The sequence below is a fragment of the Cyprinus carpio genome, chromosome B10 (genome assembly GCF_018340385.1).
Source record: "Cyprinus carpio isolate SPL01 chromosome B10, ASM1834038v1, whole genome shotgun sequence".
Classification (NCBI taxonomy): Eukaryota; Metazoa; Chordata; class Actinopteri; order Cypriniformes; family Cyprinidae; genus Cyprinus; species Cyprinus carpio.
Genome location: NC_056606.1, coordinates 5,642,747 through 5,654,955, shown reverse-complemented (window position 1 = coordinate 5,654,955; position 12,209 = coordinate 5,642,747). Strand labels below are relative to the sequence as shown.

The 12,209-nt window shown below is 38.5% G+C and overlaps 2 pseudogenes; both read left to right on the top strand.

Moving 5' to 3' along the window:
• The first annotated feature begins 2,885 nt into the window (after positions 1-2,885).
• LOC122138592 lies at positions 2,886-4,194 on the top strand (annotated as a pseudogene).
• A 121-nt stretch (positions 4,195-4,315) lies between these two features.
• On the top strand, positions 4,316-6,015 carry LOC122138591 (annotated as a pseudogene).
• The last annotated feature ends 6,194 nt before the right edge of the window (positions 6,016-12,209 follow it).

Below are 12,209 nucleotides of genomic sequence, written 5' to 3'. Positions count from 1 at the left end.
TCCATAGCCGTGACAGGACATAAACGAGAGTTCATAAACAGCCTACATAGATGTGACAGGACAGAACGAGAGTTCATAAATGGCCTCCATAGCCATCACAGGACAGAATGAGGATTCACAGATGGCATTCATAGCCGTGACAGGACAGGACGAAAGTTCACTGATGGCCTCCATAGCCATAACAGGACAGAACAAATGTAAACTGTGAACGTAAACTGGTGTGTCCGCCATTACAGGCAAAGACACGGTGTCATGTTTCCTCTTCCACGATACCCACAGTGTACAATAGCCAGCAGACAGCAAAGCATAGTTGATAAAATCCCTTAGACTACAATGAAATTTACCCTCTGGCAACCATGAATTTATGGGTTCACCTCAGTCCGAAACATAAAAATGTCCTTTAATACTACCTTGTCAAAAGGTACCTTAGCAGATAATTCACAAAAGGGAGTGACATATTCCTCTATGGACAAACTCCCCTGCAGTTCAAGCAGCTGCTCAAATGGCCCCATACCTGGCCAGTGTCCCTTAGAAAAGCCGCTGGATCCTTGTGTGGCTGAGTATTCTGTAACGTGGGAGCCGACGAGTCTGAGACTGCGGATCCATGTGCGAAAGCTTTTATTACACAGAGACGTGGTCGTAACAGGCATGGGTCAAACACTGCAAAACATGTATATAGAGGGCAAGACACAAGAATAATCCTAGGGCAAGCACGGGACTAAAAATAAAGAACAATAACCATAAGGCTAAACAAGAGAATCAATACAAAATCCACAAAAAAAGAGAAAAAACAAAAGAAACAAAAAAATTAAACAAAAAAAACAAACAAACAAAAATGTAATTGGTCTCAGGTGCATGTTGTGATTGTTATCAGGTGAATGTGATTGGTGCAGTGTAGCATGGGAAATGTAGCCCAGGGTGCACTGTGTAGTGAAAGAGTCTGTATTGTGGATGATGACCTCTGGTGGTGATTTAACGGAAGTTCAGTGACCGAATCATGACACACACATAGTACTACAGCACAATAACATTATGTAAGAGGAATGTAAAGTCTAAACAACAAAATATCATACCTTATGTTTGTCTTTTTAAATAATGTCAGAAGCTGTGCTTGAACCATTTTGTGCAAAAAATGCAGAAAACATGCGTGAGCTCGCAGCTTGTTAATACTGAGTTCTGATTGGCCAATCACTGTTTATTTAGTAAAATAAATTATTATACATAGGAGAATATTAATATTTCATTTGCAAGATAATTTTTACATGATACGCAGCATCATTCATCTAAAGGGGATGGTAATGGGGATGGTTGTTTTACAGAGGTTTTTATGCTTGTTTGTTATGCATGCCACTCCAACTTTACAGTATGATTTCATCACCCAGTTAGATTAATCAATAATTACCCCATCGAGTTCAGTCAGAAATCTTGGTGTAATCTGACCAGCTTGCTTTCAAAGACCACATTGCAAAAACTGCTTGATCTTGCAGTTTTGCATTGCACAACATCAGAAAGATCAGGCCGACAGGCCCCTTCCTAACAGAGCATGTTGCACAACTTCTTGTCCAGGGCCCTTGTCATTTCTAGATTGGATTAGTGCAATGCTCTTCTGCACAATCAAACCTTTACAAATGATTCAGAATGCTGCGGTATTACTGGTTTTCAATGAACCCCAAAGGGCCCATGTTACACCTCTCTTTATCTCCTTGCACTGGGCTTCTGGTTGCAGCTCACAAATCAAGTTCAAGACATTTACTTCCACTCACTCAATCTACATCCCGTCCAGAAACCTGAGATCTGTAAGTAAGCGATGCAATCTACATCCCGTCCAGAAACCTGAGATCTGTAAGTAAGCGATGCCTTGTGGTACCATCACAGAGAGTCACAAAATCACTTGTCCCAGAACATTTTCGTTCACCGTTCCTGGCTGGTGGAATGATCTTCTTCTCACCCTTATCCGAAATGCTGAATCCCTTCACAATTTCAAGCGACACCTGAAAACTCATCTCTTTCTTTCACCAATTGACTTACAAAAAAAAAAAACATCATCTCTTTCATCCGTAAACTCTCCCTGTATAGCTTGTACTAATCTGAACAATGCCCAAAAATTTTGTATCACAAGCACTTTCTGCATTTATTTGCCTCTTTATGATGAATCACATATTGTATTCCTCAATTGTAAGTCGCTTTGGATAGAAGTGTTTGCTAAATTGAATAAATAAATGTAAAACAACAGCTTAAAACAGTCCACTTTATATGAATTCACTGCGATTGCATTATTAAATTGTCTGTAGTAGGCTATTTTCTGTAGTAGCCTATCTATATAGACCTACCTGAAAAACTTTAAAAAAATAGGTATTATATTTCTTTCTTTCTTTCTTTCTTTCTTTCTATTTGTGAAAATTCTTAGTGTTTAGCCCATGTCCACAAAAGTGAAAAAAAAAAAATCTTATTTTATTTATTTTACCAATTGTTACTATTGCTTTTTGAAATGTAAATGTAAATATACATAAGCATGGTTAATCTACTGTATATATAGGCAGGCAGGACAAAGCCTTAAACCAAAATATCAACTTGAAAACACAGATCTTTGCCGTGAGTTATAGACCTACATACACAGTGTGTTGCCATTTCAAAGACTATACTTTAGGTCCTATCCTCACAACCTCATTTTCATTCAAAAAATTCAAAATAGCGTTTTCCCCGGTCTATAATCACTAACGTCACTCATACTCCTGAACTTGAACTGTGCTACATGGAAAACAGACATCTTTGGCCCATTGTTTTGTGTCTTACTGTTTTTCTTGTGGCTTGACTCATCATGAGTACCACAGCTTTTAAAATACGTGGTCAAGTTAAAAGTAATACAACTTCTGCATTTTGGTTCCATGGCTACTGTATTCAAGTTCAAGAGTGATGTCTATATTGTGATTCCACTATACATGGAGACATACAAGGGAGCCAAATATGTGCTGTACAGGACCAAGGTGCTACATATAGATCAAACATATATTCTATAAAAAAAAAATATATATTAATCTACATAATTTACATATGACTATGTCGAACAAGTAACCTATATAATCTATTCACAGAGTACTCCTATGCATATACTGTACACCTAACTGGACATATTTTACATAAATACTTATTTAGGTGACTGTAGTCCTGCTGATTGACAACTTGCAAACAAAAACATGATTATTCATAATTAATTGCCCTTATTTAATGAAAGCAAGTGCATGTTGCTTACTGGGCAAGAGACAGCAAAAGGTATTTTGGTCTTGTTTTAATGGAACATCATGAAGAAACTCCTGGAAAACTTGGGTTTGGCAGAGTACTACGATAAGAAGCTCACTCTACACACAGTGCTGCAAAAAACAACAGGATCAATGTCACAGATGTGCCTGTTCAGTCCCTTTCAGATCTGCCATGGCTCTTTTTAAGAGACTGATGATGCTACAGAGAACAGCGAGGAGGCGTTAAGTGTTCTTCATCAGATGGGACAGAAGATTCAGAGTGGGATGATGATCAGGAGATTGAATCAGACTGTCTTCAGTCAGTAAATCCTTTAGACATTTTTAACTGCTGTATTCCTTTGTTCTGACAGTTTTCTTCAGCAGGAAATGATCATAAAAATGTCCATGTGTCAGTTTGCTGTTCCTCTGCTGCTTCCAAACAGTGATAAAAATCAGATCACTCTTATGCTTTGGGCAATGAGAGATATTGTGAAAAAATACAGACCCCACTCCTTTGTCAAATCCAAGTGCATTTGTGGAAGAAAGAATTGCTCTCTCAGAATTACCTTTAGTGTCTTTTGTGAGACTTGGTAAATGCAACATGTCCAAATCAGAAATTCTGAATAAGCTGCTCAGCAATCCACAGCAGTACAATGATACATTTGTTCACTTCAACATGGATTGTGGAAACATCAGTAAGCAAATAACAAATGGTTTAGTTGAGATATCATGGTATCTTCCTTGTGGAAAAAAGAACATTGATGTCTTTCCTGAGCCTGTAGCAATTGCCAACTTGAGAGGTGACATTCAGAACTTTGAAACACAGTACACTTTTCTGCGTGAGGCTTCAACTGCTGTGTTTGTGTTCTTTAAATCACAGCTTTTAGATTCACAGTTCATTTCAGGTCCCAGTCAGAAATCTATGCCTCAGGCTATTTTTTGTGGGAGACTCCATTAATGATAGCATAAAAGCTACAGTCAACAAGCTCAAACTGAAAAAAAAGCAATTTCATCTTTAAAGCCAAGCAGAATGATGCAGACTTTGTTGACAAAAATTCAAAGAAAGTTGCAAGGTGTAATTAAGGAAAACAATCACAAAATGTCAGCTGTTCGTTTAGCTGAGATTGCAAGAAATCTGGGAATCTTGGTGGATGAGGATGCTGAAGAATGTCAGTGTGCCAAAGCAAGTGCAGATAAAATCACATCAAAAATCAGTGATATAGTGCAGTTCAAGAAGAAGGAGCTTTCCTTACAAGGGGAAGTCTTGATGAAATTGGCCAAGTTAGATGAAGGAGGAATGCAGACTGAAGAAAGTTGGGGATAAGAGTGTTGAGGACTACAAAAATGAACTTCAGATTCAGAAAAAGAAACTCAGAGAGAGCAATACAGAACAGACATGTCTGCTTCTATGAGCTGCTTTATCAACGCAATATCATCACCAGTAAGGGCCTACTTCTTAAAATGGTTGAGAATCAATTTGGAGAATTCGCTCACATGAAGTACAGCCTAAACTCAGAGAACTGTACAAACAGAAATGTCAAGATGTTTGTAAGAACAAGACAGAAATAGCTGAGCTTGATAAAAAGATTTCAAACAGTTCTTTAGGAGGTGGAGCACTTCATTCCGAGAGATGAGCCAGCTTTACGAAGCTGCAGTCTCACTTTCTCAGAAGATGCACTTTCCACTGGAAAAACAGCTGGAACATTTACCTAAACTCTGTGCTCAACAGCTACTGCTGGATGGATTTTCACTTGAACTTTTGGATGGAGATTCTTCACAATATCCCTGAAAAATGGCTTTCTGGTTTGTTTTCTGAATTAAACACTCTGGTGGAGCCCCAACAACAAGATGTATGGTTTGTCACTGTTTTTGGGGCGTCCAGAGTTCAGGAAAGTCAACACTGCTGAACCACCATGTTTGGAGTTCAGTTTTGTGCAGTGAGCAGTGGAAGATGCACCCAGGGGAGCCTTTATGCAGCTCATTAAAGTAACAGATGACTGTAAAAGCAGAATTCCAGTTGTGATTATATAGTGATATGGTGACACTGAAGACTGAAATCCCCCTGAGCTTCGGCACAACTGGACAGCAGCCATGAACATGACAATGAGTTGGCAACTCTTGTTGTTGGACTGAGTGATGTAACAATTCCGTCCCAACTTGTAGCCATGGAGAATTCAGCAGACATGAAAGACATTTTACAGATCATTGTTCAAATGATGCCTTCCTCAGGATGAAGGAAATAGGAAAGAAACACAAGTGTTTGTTTGTGCTTTTCAAAGTGTCTCCTGATGTCTCAGCTCATGGTGATTCAAACATGAGAGACAAGTAAGAAATTTCTGTTGGAACATCTCTGGATGAAATGGCGCAAGCTGCAGCCAATATGGGAGGAACAAACTGGATTTCAAAAGAAATTTACAGATGTGATGAATTATGACACTGAGAAAGGTTACCACTACATCCCTGGATTGTGGCATGGGGAAACCCTCCAATGGCACCCAGTGAGTATGCGGCTATAGTGAGTCTGCTGTGTATGATCTCCAAAAAAGGATTTAATTATTAAGATCTTCAGATGTCACAAACCCAGTTCTATCATTGAATTTCTTAGATGGACAAAGACTTGGTGGACTGCAGTTAATTTGAGAATTCATCTTCAGCTTCAAAAACAAGCCTGGTGGCTGATGCACATTACATCAAGACTGTGCACAGAGCCAACAACACATGGGACTGGACACTGAGAGAAAGCAGATGCACTTTTACTTGCATGGGCATTGGAAGCTGAAAGAAGATCTTAAACTATGGAAAATATAGTGAAACTCTGAGGAAGCTGCAACACTGAAGATTTCCATTATCATTTATTGCAAGAAGCAGGATCTGAGCTTTTCCAAAGGGCAATGATGAAATTGTGCCAAGATCAAAATCATACTATGAACAGGAGAAGGTCATGTTGAACTTGTTGGAAAGTTATAAAACAAGACTTTAATAAACTCAGCCAAGTCTTTGAAGAGCAGCTTTCAGATTTCAATCACAAATAAAACTGGATGCTGCAGCTCTTTCACGTCAAAATGGGAATGAGGAATGTGGGGAAGGAATCAAAAGCGACAAACATGTGGGAAAAATTTGAGAAAAAAAAAGTACTGGAGCTTGCTGAAAGTTTGTCGTAAGAACAAGTCAGACATGTCAGACTCCATGCTGGATGAAGCATTTGAAAAGATGTGGCAGAGGAGACTCTCGGGACATTTGCTGCATGCAAAGGGCTAGAAGAGCTTAAGATAATCAAAGGCAAAAGTTTTTTTTTTCTGGCTGTGTGAGGTAGAATGTTCAGTCACAGAGGGAGGAGAAGTTCTGCTTTGTTCAAAGAGGCCAGGCCGAGGGATGAGGACTTGAACAAGTATAGCCAATAAAAAAGGTATTTGCCGAGCAGAGAGACAAGGCTGCTTTCATATTTTTTTCACTTTTATGTTCTTGAAGTAAAAAATCAGACCAGCAAAACTCAGAAGTATCAAGACGATCTTATGAAGTGATTTGGTGGGAAATTTAATGAGAATGTAAAGAAGCAAAGTAAGGATGATTATGATGACCTTTGCTATCAGAGAAAGTCTTAGCATGATTGATGAGAAACTGCAGGCTCATAGAGGGTCTTAAAAGCCAGGAAATGAGAATTTTAGGCTGTCCCTTAAAATTGCATCAGCAAGAAACTTTCATGCAGAGGAAATTTCAGATATTGATGACAAGACCGTCCAAGAAAAGTAGCCACGAACAGGCGCGGAGATGCCAGAAGCAAATCATACCACTCTGACTTCTATTTACCTGTTACCATAAAAAGCAAGACCGGTGTCGGAAAGAAAGCCCAGTGAGTGGATGCGGAGATGTCTAACTACCTGCGCTGGAGGAAGGCTATATGTCTGAGGTCAGCAGGCGCAGGTAGTGGCGGACAAGATGATGGTTGGGTGACAAGCATAGCAATTTACAGAAACACCGATGTCGGTAAATGAATTCAGTCTTGAGAAAGCTTCTTAGAAAATCTAAATTTGGACAGATATTTGTTTTCGTTGAATCCTTATGGTGCCATATGTCAGAAACGCAGTGTTGACAGAGGTCAGAGAGCACTTGTTCACCAAGAGAGAGAATGTTCCAGGAATTAAGAGAGAAGAAGCTTCTCCGATGATATCATCCTTAAAATTAACCAGGAGCAGGCTCAGAAGAGGCAGGGAAACGAGACCCTAAAGACGGTGACATAGGGAAATTTATCCAGGAGCGTCTTTTGTGACAACTTAAAACCAAATCTTGTTTTTCCCAGAAAGATGAAGGAGTGGCAAAATCCAGCACACTAGACAATGATACAAATCCCCAAAAATTTGCTGGAATGGCTTCAATGTTCTATGAAGGGCATGAAGAACTCACTGAAAGTGATTTCTAAAGAAAGAGATTTTGCGAAAATAGAAATAGGGTGAAATGTGAGAGCAGAACCACGGGATGTGCTATTCAGTAATCCAGTACAGGCTTAACAAAAGGGAACAGTATCCATTCTGTAAAGCACCATGTGAGGCAGGAGGAGAAGTCCACACTAAACACTTAGTCTTAATCCTGAGACCAGAAGGGTCCTGCGACTGCTACAGATTTCGCATAATTCTGAAAAAAACTAGTTACAGACAATCTGTACATCATTAGTGTGCAGCAACTTACACACAAGAATTTGAGTGCCATGACACCCAATGATCAGTAGCGCCCCTTGCCGAGAAGTACAAAAAAATCCATCTTGGAACTGGAGGGTGATCCAGATCCCACAGGGTGGCCACACTATGCTGGAAATATGTGATGCTTGGGAATTAGTGATAGTTTTGCTCAGGAGTAATTTGAAGTAGCCTGCAGATGTATCCTCATGGAAAAAACATTGGGGCAAAGAGCCGAGTAGAAAGCCTAAGGTAAATAATCGAAACAGCAAGCCTCTCTTAAATTGAGTGCGTCCAGAGATTGCCAATTTGCAAATGAGCAAGTGTGCTGACATATATAACACTGTGTTCAGTTCACAGGTGTCCCTCGGTTTGAATACTGGCTCGAGGACGCTTTCCCGATCAAAACAAAGAAGTTTGTACATGCATGATGGTAAAAAAAATTAAACTGGCAGCTTGTATCCAAGTATCCATGAAATATCCCAATTATGATAACAGAAAAAAATGCAGCCGTGCTTGGTTTTATTTGTTAATCAGCATATTCTGAGTTATTGCATGATGTCGCCTGGGAGCATTGAAACAAAAACATATTACACTATTTAAAGACAGAATTATTTCAAGGAAATGCTGGCAAATTGACAAGGTATGTTTCTTAGCATGTAAGAAATTTTTTTTTTCTGACAATAAGATTGTTGGGACACATGTATTGTGTATGCCAAACCTATAGAAGCTATTTCATATAGTCTGTTTTTTTTTTTTTTTTTTTTTTTTACCTGCGTACTTTGGTTCTATGTGGCATTCCATAGAGGCTTGAAGAAGGATACCATTTTTGAAATTGGTTCAGCAGTGCAGTGTATATAAAATGATTTTTAGTCATATTCTTGTGACTTTTTTGATGTGTTTCCAAGCTATGTTGCAGTGATTCATGGAGTTTTTTAATTTTTATAAATGTAACTGTGTGGACAGCTGTTGTTTTGTGGTGTACTACCGCGTAATGTGCTGTGTGTGCGCTCGGCATTTCATAAAGTGGAAGTATTCAAACACTGTCTGTACTTTTTGTAGAAGTGGCAAGGCAATAGCAAACAAAAAAACATTGTAGATTCAACAAAGATACAGAAATATTTAAACTAAATTATAATAATACTATAACTTCTATCTGCAGTTATAAAAAGCTACCAAATACAATTATTTAAAACAACAAGAAAAAAATACAGCAGGACAGAGTTGGTGATACTCCATCTATCCTTTTCAGCATTTAATGATCTTTGATGATTTGCATTAAAGATAAACATAAATTATTTTGAGCATTACTGTATGCCTACATTACATCACACTTTTCATCACCTCAACCTGTAATCAATGCAGAAGTTCAATCATGGACTTTGGTTTTACCTGTTACAATGCTGAGATAAATGACATTTCTGCATATTATTAATATCATTTATCGTGCATTATTGTTTGTTGAAGAATGCATAAGTCCCTAATAATCTTAATAATAATGAATAATCTAAATAATAAGAAAAACATGTTAGTATTCACAAAATCAAAAAGGGGAAGCGGAGGGTTGGTGAGATGATGATGTTTATTTAACCCGGTTTCTGCAAGATAAGTGGCTGGTGAGAATTAGAAGCTTTGGAGGCAGATAATAGAGCTTTAGAGAGACAACAAGGAGAATCACACAGGGATGATACCCGGGGTATCTGCGGGCAGGGAATAGCACAGGTTTGAAGTAAGCGCATCTAATGGTACAATTCAATGGTAGTGAACAGTAGACCGGACAACAGAGTACTGGCGTGATGAGGGCTTTATGCTGTGAAGTGATTGGAGTGCAGGGTGCAGAGTGATGATTTGAGATTGGGAGTGGTGGGACCAGGTGACGGTAGAAGATGGGAGTGGCTGTGGAGGGACAGATGATCCCTGACATTAATAATGTTCATTTTCCATTAACATCATTTAGCTTCCATTGTAACATCAAGTTTCCAGATTTCAATTCCTTTTCTTCAGCAACCTGTCACTCTGCATGAATCAATCATCATCATTAACAATTAACACACCTTTCTCTTGGTGATCCAGTCAATTCCCAATGGAAAAATATCCAGTTAGACTTTCCAGTATTTCTTAAACCCCTATTCCACAGGTTAGTATTACCTGGTGAATTTTATAGTCCATGAATACAGGATCATGCATCACTATCCGGTGATTTTCACGATCTCTTCAGCATAATTGATGTAGTCATGAAGAAGCTATCCATCAGAACAGCATGTCACTTCTATTCTAAATCATCACGGCAGGTGTCCTCCTTTAAAACCACTGCTGCATCAGTTTAGGGAGAGGACATTCTCTTTCTTTGACCAGCATTCATCCCAGTCGACTGCCTGTTCTTCATCAGTGGCCTGAAACGAGCAAACCATTTGACAAAAAGAAAACATTTAAGTAAACTTATGCATTTTCAGATAGATATCATATCAGTAAGGATGGGTAAAATTTTTTTTGCGTCATTTCAACTTACTTTGTGTGGTTGTTTAATGGACTCTGTCTACACAGCTCTAGAGAATACTACTAGTGGTAAGCTTTGGTGGCAGTGAGGGCATGTAAATATTGTTTAAATAAATATATTGCTTTCAGAAAGCTACTTCTTTGCTGAACCATTAAAACAGACATGACATTCCCACATACCTCACAAATACTGCTCTTCAAAGGTTATTAGTTCACCAAAAAATAAAAAATGGTCATAATTTACTCTCCCCCCATGTTGTTCCAGACCCATACAAACTCTGGCTCATTTTTGGAACACAAATAAATATATTTATTATTCTCTTAATTTTTATTGTCCTCCATTGCTTACTCTCTGGGAGACCAATAGTTTCTTTGAACATAGATGTTCGCTATCATATAATATATAATAATAATAATGCATTTTTATTTCATGGCCCCTTACCGAACACCCTAGGGTCACTCTTACAAGGCATATACAGCCAACTCACCTGCATAAAGACCAGACACACAACAAGCAAACAACATATACATATAAGGTGAACTAAGTCTCAGTAAAGTATGTTTATAAAAAAACGCCTGGATAAAAGATAATGTCTTAAGACTCGTTTTAAAGTCAAAGAGCACTAAGCTTATTGTGAACGATGAGGCAAGAGAGGGACAGCAGAACGAAAAGATCTGGCACCACGTAAGTAAGTGAGAATCGAGGTACCCACCAAAGAAAGTGAAGATGAAGATCTAAGTGCCCGTGAAGGAGTGTAAACATGGAGAAGTTGAGTAAGGTGTTAATGGTGCAAGATTATGAAGTGCGTCTAAATGAGTAGCAAAAGAGTTTGAATTCAACTCTAATATTTTTACTGGAAGCCAGGTGCAATTGCTGGAGAACCGAGAAAAATGTGATAAGGTATAAAGGTGTTCTAAGGAAGAACCACGAGCTGCAGAGGTCTGCACCACCTGAAGCTCTGTATGTAATTTGGAGGGAATACCTGTGAGAAGAGCATTGTAGTAGTTCTATATGTGAAGTGACTAGAGCGTGAATGAGGGAACTGCAGTATGTATTTATTTAAATAGCAACAGGATGGAGACAGTTTTATATTTGCGCAAATGGCACATGCAATCCGCGCGTATTATATATTTGCACTTTAAAGGATAGTGTGCTATCCATGATGGACACCCAAACTTTTAACCTGAGAGGAAGGACAGATTGCAGTATTTGTCACAGTATTAGAGCGAAAAACAATTAGATTAGACCAACATATCTAGTGCCACCCAAGTTGAGCCTTCCAGTTTTGGTGGCATTTCACCTTCACGAAGTTCCTGCAAGCCATCTTTAATTTCAGCTAAACAGCTTGACAAGATGGGTGGGTTTGTGCAGACAGGTAAGTTGGGTGTCATCCGCATAACAGTGAATTATACCATACTTTCCTATAAATAATATACCATATTTCCCGATAGACATGAACCTAAACCCATACAGCGCAGTTACCAGTATACCAATAAAGCTAACCGTCAAGAAGTATTTATGTTGAGATAGATCAAAGGCAGCGCTCAAGTAAGAAGGACAGTTGTTAAGGCCATTGAACTTCAAAATTCCATGTTTATTTAGTTTACATATAATTAGAAATAATTATAATATTTAAGAAATATGATTAGAAATAATTTAAGAATTTATGTCATATATAAATAATCGTAATGGAATTACTTCTACCAACAACTCTGGAGTTAGAGGCTTGAAAATACCGGATTATCTAGAACTCTCAATAGTAGTGATAAGAAATGCACCAAACGGTCAATAAATTTGTGATTTGAT